The following is a 10,411-nucleotide window of genomic DNA, read 5'->3' on the forward strand; positions in this document are numbered from 1 at the left end:
GGGTCCTCCTACTTGGCGGGAGACATCGTTGTTCTAGGCACCTTTGCTCGCTCACAGTGCACTCACAACTGAAAAAGCGTCTTGATGCGATCAACGGCCATACTAGCGACACTACCCCACACATTTGTACAAAGCTTCATTGGGTTTTCACTGTGGAGTTGTGGGGCGGCGAAGAAGTCGTCGAATGCGTTGTTTGAATGTTCATTTCACGTAACAGACTATTGCCGATGCAACATATGTGGGACGGCGAAGAAGTCGTTGTTTAATGTTGAATGAAATTTGAACATTGCCACCTTAAATCACGCGAGCCTGGCAACTAATTTGGTGGCCAGTCAGAAAGCGAAGGGAAACTTACTGACCTTAGTTCCCAGTCTGCACGGCCACATTCCTGTACAGCCCAGCTAAACGAAAAATATCCATAGTTCTTCACGGGATTAGGGCTGTTTCAATAAAATTTAAAGTTCCAAATAAGATTTTATTATCTTAAAGGCTCACACAAATTACTCGAAACTTCTGAAAATGCTAAAGACATTAAATATTGTTAATTCAGCCAACCGTTTAATAGTTCAGAGGCGACTTCTACAGCAAGTTCCTCCCGAATAGTTCATTACTCTAACTAACGGTGCTCTATTAATAGTTCGCAATAATGTTAAAAAAAAAGATTAATGCTCGCCTTAAAAGTGGAGTTAGTCACCACTTGCCACGCGGAATTATACTTCACACGGACGGCACAATAACAGTTTGTTACCGAAGTCTAAACGATCCAGGACGGTGTACAGTCCTCGCGATTTTCAATGTCCGTTTACATTGCTAAGTACGCGCATGTCACAGCCCGCTATGACGTCACCCGAGGCGAGGCGCGATCGGACGTTAAGCTCGCGTGGACTAGGCGTTGGTCTAATGCGGAGTGAGTTTACTACTGCCTCTGCCGCTCTTTTTATATAGCTCCGGCGCGTACCGCCAAGAGAGCATCTGTTCTTTCCGTTCCTATGCAGATGCCTGCAGCGTCCAAATGATCGCTATCTCAGGCACATAATCTTAAATATCACATTTAATAATAGCTTTACAAACTTCTCAATTTTTGTATACATACATCTGAGCAGTACAGAAGCACGTAGAAAATCTCAGCCCGCTAAAATTAAAACTTTACTCTCTAGAATTTTTACAATGGAACTAACGGTAGATTGTTACCTCTGAATCATAGCTTTATCAAGACTTGTATCAGCTGTTAATTATGCTACAAGACTAAAACTTGGTGTAGCTTTGTTAATTGTCCTATCTGATCATTGGTCTTAAAGAATTTGTTTTATCATTAAAATTTAAAGTACTTAATCTATAATGCTTATGTACATTTTACTCACAAAAGTAGTTTTTACTAAATTACTAAAAAACTAGAAGAGGTAACTGATTGTGGTATTTCCATTATTATTATTAGGGTGAACTGAAGCATCCTACCAATTTTCAATATTGTAGCTCTATTATTTCGCGCCTCTGATTTTTCCGAAAAACGCGGATTCTGGAGTCAATTTTAGTTTTATGGTTTTGGAAACCAGCACCACTCATTAATGACTTCTTACTGCACCTTCTCACCAAATTTTGGCTTCCTAGCGTCATTATTTAGCGCCTCCTATTTTTCTTTCAAAACGTGAATTTTACGTAAACTACTAATTTTATAACATTAAGATTTGTTACCTGAAACATTATTACATAGAACTATACTTTAACAAAGTTTTACACACAAATCTTAATTTTTACTTTTATGTTAAATGTGGTGCAATACTATATGCAGGCGCGTTACGATGACGTGACGCTACTAGCAGTGAACTAGGGTAAGTCCCGTGCACTCGCTCGCCTCTGTATCTTATACATGATACAGCGCTTGCTTTGCTTCAGAGTCCATTCCGCGACCGATCGGAACTTACTTTCTGGAAAACCCTCGTATGTGCCTGCTTTCGTTGATGACAACGAAGTATCACATTTGTCCATATGGGAAAAAGATTCACCCAAGATGCAGATGCAACTAGTAATCGAATACTATTACAATACAATGGCACATGTAATGAAATATTTAGGCTCTACTTCACAAATTTTTTTGTATATCAGTAAGTCAAACATAAACTTGCGGCATCTTTGTTCTATTTTTTGTAGACTGCACCTAAAAGTGGCCTTTAGACAGGAACTAGCCTATTTGGAAAGCTATAATACAGTGAATACTAGCTGAAAACAGCCGAGATGGAAACATGTTGTGACATTACTGTCACATATCTCTATATGATGTTATTTCATTTCCTGACGCTATTTCATGTCTACTTTAATGAGAATACTGGAGCTATATGCTTGGGATGGCATGCCACCAGAAACGTCTCTATGTCCTCTTTTGTCGGCAGGATGCTGTCTGGGAATCTCATTAGGTGTAACTGCCTCCTTTGAATATACGGGCAGCTTTTGTAAGCTGGGCTGGAGCCTGCACCCTCTACGGTCAGTGAGGGCTATGATTAAGGTAGAGTTCACAGTGGAGAATAACTAAGTACGACAGTTTTCCCTTTCAGTGCAAACATCAAGAGCAAGACACCACGACACCATCTGACCAGTATAGGACAGTCAGTTACGATCGCTCTTGAAGTTTGTTTCAGTCGATAGAGCTGCGTCGCTCAAGACAGCGTTCTTTGTAAACATCGCTAACCAATCATGAAGACACTGCTTCAGCCCAGTACCAACTTCGTGTTTAAAAATGTTTGTTTCATAGACAAAAGTAGGGGTGTTATAAGTGCTTTCCCCTGGTTTTTCATGATTTTAGGAACACTTCTTGCCTGTCACATTGGCAACAGCATAGAGTCTTCCCCTTCAGTTGAGTTTTTTTAAAACGGAGATTTGGGAATGAGTAAGTAAGTTAGGGGAATCGGCGGCCGCCTACGATCCAGAGGGATAATTTTTGAGGGATTGTATCTTAGCAGTCATCTTCTGTTGTTTACTGCACTTTGCTGTTCTTCAGAAATATAAGCTCGCTGTCTGTGGCAGCACAATGCATATTCTGAGAAGCTTGCTGTTTCTAATACGCAGCTTGTGTTGCCAATTTCGTTTATAGTAAACTGTAAATTTTGACCCTTTACACTGATTCGCAAGCTGCACAAATAAGGATCCTGGTGCTTCATTCTCCATGCAGTCTTCCACATGTATTCTGACATTCGCACAGTATTAGGACCTTTCTTGGTCAATTTAATTAAATATTCAGATAACTTTGCTCTCTCTCAGTTAGTTGTTTATTTCTTGACACATATAGAGCATATAAATTTCAGTTCTATGCCGCCTTGACTTACATTTCAAGATCCTTTAACTCGTCTTACAACTTTTCCTGGTTAGGCAATACATTAAAAATACACATATCTTTAGTATATCCAGTTGTTTAAATTCACTTGGTTGGCGTTGTTCAAAAATGGTTGAAATGGCTCTGAGCACTATGGGACTTAACTTCTGAGGTCATCAGTCCCCTAGGACTTAGAACTACTTAAACCTAACTAACCTAAGGACATGACAAACATCCATGCCCGAGGCAGGGTTCGAACCTGCGACCGTAGCGGTCTCGCTGTTCCAGACTGTAGCGTCTAGAACCGCTCAGCCACACTGGGCGGCGGTTGGCGTTGTCTTTGTGCACAGTGGCCAAGTGCAACAACAATTTACTTACTATTTTGCGAAAGCAGTAAGCAGTGAGCATTGCACTCTCTCATTTGGTATCAGAATGATTTAGTTTTATTTGTTATTCTATGATAGCAACGAGCATTACAATTGCTCATCTTGTATTGCTATGATTTAGTTTTGTTAACTAGTGAAAGTTGAGGTAACTTCCCCTGGAGGTGTGAACACCTCTTGGTGCACAAAAAGTTGTTGCCACCGTATTTCCTATTTTATACTGATTTCTGGAAATTTGTGGTAAGATCCTATGTGGCCAAACCGCTGATGTCATCGGTCCCTAAGCCTACACACTACTTAATATAACTTAAACTAACTTACGCTAAGGAGAACGCACACCCCGATGTCCGAGAGGGAGGACACGAATATCCGACGGGGGGAGTGGTGCGAACCGTGACACGGCGCCCAGACCGCGTGGCTATATTGATATATGCTTGAACCAGCAGCTCTGCATCATATGACAGCATAGCGCATGCAAATCTTTTGCTGCCTGTACATTTTATTTTATATATGAATAGGTGGTGTCTGTTCATTTGCACCTCTCCAAAATAACAGACAACGCAGAATCCGCATCTGTTTTGCATACTGATTTGCTGTGATGGGGAATGAATCCACAACCATTAGTGTGGATGCACAATTACGTCCGGCCTCCTGCGGATAGGTGGCGCTAGGTGGGAATGTGGCTCGGCCGACAGGCGTGCTGAGATAGTCTGCCAAGTGCACTGACCGGTGTGTCTGGATGGCTAGTGCTTAACGCAGCTCGCTAGTAAGTAACAGGCTTGAATCCCCGTCCCGTACATATTTTCACTCATCACCCCTGATTTCGCATAAAGTCTCGATGCGGCTGACGTCAGTAGGTCCTTCCCTTTCCTTTCTCCCACCCACCTTCAGTTTCTGTTGTGTGTTGATGATTTGTATGTTCCTGTGTTTTGGGGGATCTTATTGAGATATCTGTATTGCTTGTGAAGATTTTGTATTTTTGTTTGAAGGTCTTCTTGTGCGTAGGTTTATTTGCTCATTTTAAATCTTGTGAGACAATTTTCAATTTCAACTCCTGCATAGATGGATACGGCTAGTCGAACATAATCTAGAGAACCAAGAAAAGTTTTTAGCCAAAAGAATTCAATGTAATCAGAGCAAACCATTTCGGAATTTTTTGTGGGAAAGGTATCAGTAGTAGTTGTGTTGCCTGAAACTCAGAGAATCACAACATAAAATCAATAGAGAGAAACTTGCGAGATACGGCAAACGAAATAGACAGTAGCAAAGAGCAGCAGAAACTGTGGAAACGTGGGGGATATTGTGAGCAAAACTGATGCTATAAGAAGCTGAGACAGACAGAAAAAGCGCAAGCAGGTAGAAAAAAGACAAAGAAAATAAATAGAAAAGCCAAAGCAGACAGAAAAGAAGCAGTGGAAAGAACAGGAAATCTGTGGTAGATAGCAAACGAGCAGAAACAGACAGAGAAAAAGCCGGAGCAGATGGAAAATAATTTAGGGAAAAGACGGCCGTATTACGAGGAGAATTCGATAGAATTGAAAGACGAAAAAGTGATTGAGCTGTCTAAGTCAGTCGAAAGCAATGTGGCCAGGCTGGCCCAGGTTGAGACAAATTTGAAGAAAGTGGAGGAGACAAACAACTCACTTTGACAAAGCATACAGGCTATGAGGAAGCGTATGGAACCTGCAACTATAGAACCTGTCTATAGAACCTGTGCAGTTCTCGGAAACTGAGGAGTTTGTCTTACTTAAAAAAGGGCTTTAAGGACTTCAGGAAGGAGAGAGTGCGGCCTCGAGTTGTGGAGCCATTACTGCCCCTGGCATAGGGTAGGATAAGAGCTAATACTGAGCGGTATGTAGGTGACAATTCCGTGTCTAGTGGGTCACCGTCAGTGACGCAAGATAGGGTGACAGTGAGGGAAATGTGTCCTTCATCGTGGTCCTTATCCATCAACGGACACGTCTTCGATGATAAACATTTCTTTTCACTAAGAAAATTTGTAATTTACAATTATTTTTCTCCATTTATTCCTAGGAGTCTGTGTGATTACATGACTGTGGACCTCGGACACTGAAGCTGAAGAACAAAAGGCGGACACCAATGTATCCCCATAGCCGTAGAGTTATTGTCCGATTAGGTCAGGCTCACACTTCTGAAAAAGGCTATCGGGAGTTTTGTTGTGAAGGCATTCGTCAGAGATTTCCTAGATGTAGTTGGGCATGTGAAACAAATGCTCTCAGACAACCGAAACAGATACTTTTGAACACGTTGAAGGGAATGCTATGGAGAAGGAAGATGATTGGAATTTATACTGGCACACGCCACCCAGAAGGCATACAGAGGTGATTACAAAGGCTATTTCTAATACAAATAAATCGGTTCTACAAGAGCAAAGGAGATACGCCAAGAATATAAAGCATCATTTCTTCTGCACTGGGCAGAAAGTGATGGTAAGAAACCACTGCCTCTCTTTCAAGGTGGAGAATATTACATCTAAGCTGTTCTGCCTATATGTTGTACCATTCCGAATAAAATGCTTTGTGTTTGTAAACGCAGCTGTCCTGGACACGTTATGGACGAAGACAACAGTTGGGGTGCACCATTTCTCCAGTTTCGAAGTTTGTATATACACTCCTGGAAATGGAAAAAAGAACACATTGACACCGGTGTGTCAGACCCACCATACTTGCTTCGGACACTGCGAGAGGGCTGTACAAGCAATGATCACACGCACGGCACAGCGGACACCAAGAACCGCGGTGTTGGCCGTCGAATGGCGCTAGCTGCGCAGCATTTGTGCAACGCCGCCGTAAGCGTCAGCCAGTTTGCCGTGGCATACGGAACTCCATCGCAGTCTTTAACACTGGTAGCATGCCGCGACAGCGTGGACATGAACCGTATGTGCAATTGACGGACTTTGAGCGAGGGCGTATAGTGGGCATGCGGGAGGCCGGGTGGACGTACCGCCGAATTGCTCAACACGTGGGGCGTGAGGTCTCCACAGTACATCGATGTTGTCGCCAGTGGTCGGCGGAAGGTGCACGTGCCCGTCGACCTGGGACCGGACTGCAGCGACCCACGGATGCACGCCAAGACCGTAGGATCCTACGCAGTGCCGTAGGGGACCGCACCGCCACTTCCCAGCAAATTAGGGACACTGTTGCTCCTGGGGTATCGGCGAGGACCATTCACAACCGTCTCCATGAAGTTGGGCTACGGACCCGCACACCGTTAGGCCGTCTTCCGCTCACGCCCCAACATCGTGCAGCCCGCCTCCAGTGGTGTCGCGACAGGCGTGAATGGAGGGACGAATGGAGACGTGTCGTCTTCAGCGATGAGAGTCGCTTCTGCCTTGGTGCCAATGATGGTCGTATGCGTGTTTGGCGCCGTGCAGGTGAGCGCCACAATCAGGACTGCATACGACCAAGGCACACAGGGCCAACACCCAGCATCATGGTGTGGGGAGCGATCTCCTACACTGGCCGTACACCTCTGGTGATCGTCGAGGGGACACTGAATAGTGCACGGTACATCCAAACCGTCATCGAACCCATCGTTCTACCATTCCTAGACCGGCAAGGGAACTTGCTGTTCCAACAGGACAATGCACGTCCGCATGTATCCCGTGCCACCCAACGTGCTCTACAAGGTGTAAGTCAACTACCCTGGCCAGCAAGATCTCCGGATCTGTCCCCCATTGAGCATGTTTGGGACTGGATGAAGCGTCGTCTCACGCGGTCTGCACGTCCAGCACGAACGCTGGTCCAACCGAGGCGCCAGGTGGAAATGGCATGGCAGGCCGTTCCACAGGACTACATCCAGCATCTCTACGATCGTCTCCATGGGAGAATAGCAGCCTGCATTGCTGCGAAAGCTGGATATACACTGCACTAGTGCCGACATTGTGCATGCTCTGTTGCCTGTGTCTATGTGCCTGTGGTTCTGTCAGTGTGATCGTGTGATGTATCTGACCCCAGGAATGTGTCAATAAAGTTTCCCCTTCCTGGGACAATGAATTTACGGTGTTCTTATTTCAATTTCCAGGAGTGTAATATGGTTGCCTACGTTTTAGTTTATGTTGCCTAATTTATTTTTATGTAAGTTATTTAGAGATGCTCCATACTCAACTTGTTATTGGTGCTAACAGTATCGTTTTTGCGTAATTTTTTGTTGTGATTAATTTGTAGTTACTATATCTTGTACATGTGCCTGTAGAGGCAAGTAAAAGAGTAAACAGATGTGTAGGGCGTTTGAATTGTATGCAGCTCGCAGGATTAATTTTATTTTAAAATTTGTTTATAGGCCCACAGACGCTCGTCGCAAAACCGTATGGCATGATAATTTCTTATTGTACAAGCATAATGACTGTTTTTCAAATGCTTTATATCTCAGAACAGTCACCATCAGGGAGAATATTCTGTAGATCCTGAAAATATGATTGTAATTTTGCTTCAGAGGTACGAATAAGATATGAGGTAGCAAAATATGGCACAGTTCCTCTAACAGTCTTTTGTTGTAGTTTTTTAAAGAATGCAACGAATCATAAAGTGTCGCAAGAGGTGACGTTTTGCGTGTGACATGAGTAGGATTAATGTATTTCGTGTTCTGCATGGTCACAGAATGCACTGTAGATATTATGAGTATTTTGGACTACCGAAGCTGCAAGGAATGTCCTGTGGTGCTTCCTGAGTTGATTTTTAGGATGTGTCAGACATTCGTTTTTGCCCGTAGAACGTTGACCAGTATAGCAGTATAGACCCTGTTATTGTTAGGTACTATGTACACCTTATTTAATTTTTTACCCGTACCCTGGCGTGTGTGGCTAGAAAACGTTAAATCGAATTACGTCACCCATCCGATCTTGATGCATAACACACAACTCACTTTGCTCACCATTTGGACAGACCTAAAGTTGAATATCAATATTAATTTGCTAAACCTCAGACTTTTGGAAGAAACAAGATTTTCGCAGATTTTTTTTACTAAGGAAGATTTTTCAGTCAGTATTCGAAACTAATTTTTGGTGTAGTGACCATGAATTAATTTTCGTTAAATTGCAGTGAAATAACTAGAGCTAAAATCTTTCATTACATTCTTCATAGTTGCACATTCTCAGTCTTGAAGAACATAATGACATGGTTATCGTGTGCTGTGCTGAGACGGTATGAAGTGGCCAAACTTTGCTCATTGAAGTTTACAGCTGTTTCAGAAACTGGCGAATTGTGAGGAGGCCCAAGAGGAAGTTCAGCTAGCAGGTACAGCGAGGGTTTTCTATCCCTCACAAGGGTCTGCCTGGCTCAGTGGGCTGGAATACACTACGATTCACTGGGCCCACCATGTGCTGATCTCCTCTACGCACAGCTTGAGAAACTGCAGGCGTTGACTGGTACCACGGCCAGCGAACCCCCGTAGGCGCTGGAGCGGCAGTCTATCCGCTAAAAGAGTCGCTGTGCACTATAAATCAAACATTTGCAGTGTAAATGCACACAGTGAGCACATGCAGATACAGTTCATTTTTGTAAATGGACACATGACTGTACTTAATTTTACTTTGATTTTAGAAGCCCCAAGGAATGCATATGATACTTCACACAAACTTTTCTAGATAAAAACTCGGCAGTCACCATCATTTAATAAAGTAACCTACCACTCACTAATTTGTAGTCACTACATTCATTTAGAGTAATTTACTTAGTTTATGCTTTTTTTCACCTTAGATCACTATGCCAGACTTCTACTAGCTTCAGAATCATTTGTTGTTATGGTCAGAATATCCCTTTGTGAGGAAATATTAGGTTTTAATTCTGGTAAAGAAAAGTAGACGTTATGTTGAAATCTTTTCAATATTTTGGAAGTTGCAGGCACAAATTTTGTTCTGTGTAAGATGAATATTTTGTTTTATTTCACGTCTGTCAAAACCATGTTCATTGCTGCAAGTCTGCGCTGTAACCCAGACCGAGAGCTAATTTTGTAAACATTCATATGCAACAAAGATCCTTGCCATTGACTTTTCATTTACTTTTTTATATATTTACTTTTTCTTTTTTGTTTATTTATTTATTTTGCTTTGTGACTTAATATCTGAGGTCATGAGTCCCCTAGAACTTTATGTCTCTAATAGAACGTTACATTGACACCAGGAAACACTGCAAAGTTTCACGACTGCTAAATATCTATGGGAATTGGATATACCTCCTAATGTCATTCGCTTCCCTAACTCTGTCCATCTACTTTTCTCACCGCTCTTTATCCATTTCTTCCTCGCACCCTCACCATCCATCAATTCCCAACCCCTCCCCCTCCCCCTCGTCATTTCACCACTCCCCTTTCTCTCCCCGTCACCTCCTCCCCTCTCTCTGTCCAGCTCCTCCTTCCCCACCTTATATCCATTTCCTCCCGCCCTCTGTTCGTCTTTCCTTCTCGCCATTCTCTGACTGCTTATTGTTATTGCCAGCCAATCCTTGGTTCAAATGGCTCTGAGCACTATGGGACTCAACTGCTGAGGTCATAAGTCCCCTAGAACTTAGAACTACGTAAACCTAACTAACCCAAGGACATCACACACATCCATGCCCGAAGCAGGTTTCGAACCTGCGACCGTAGCGGTTCCAGATTGTAGCGCTTAGAACGCTTGGCCACACCGGCCGGCTTTCTGAGCCACATTCATGGTTATTTTAGAGAAAACCGGAGCTGTCTGCTTAGAATTGTAGGCTTGTGCCATCCA

General features: G+C 43.2%; 1 long non-coding RNA gene across 1 annotated transcript in view; it reads left to right on the forward strand.

Moving 5' to 3' along the window:
• The window catches only part of LOC126298383 (uncharacterized), a 454,333-nt gene extending 444,934 nt beyond the window's left edge, over positions 1–9,399 (forward strand). Inside the window, exon 4 of the long non-coding RNA XR_007552600.1 lies at positions 8,888–9,399. This is a non-coding gene — a long non-coding RNA (uncharacterized LOC126298383). The remainder of the gene's footprint in view (positions 1–8,887) is intronic.
• Positions 9,400–10,411: the final 1,012 nt, after the last annotated feature.

Source organism: Schistocerca gregaria, chromosome X (genome assembly GCF_023897955.1).
Source record: "Schistocerca gregaria isolate iqSchGreg1 chromosome X, iqSchGreg1.2, whole genome shotgun sequence".
Classification (NCBI taxonomy): Eukaryota; Metazoa; Arthropoda; class Insecta; order Orthoptera; family Acrididae; genus Schistocerca; species Schistocerca gregaria.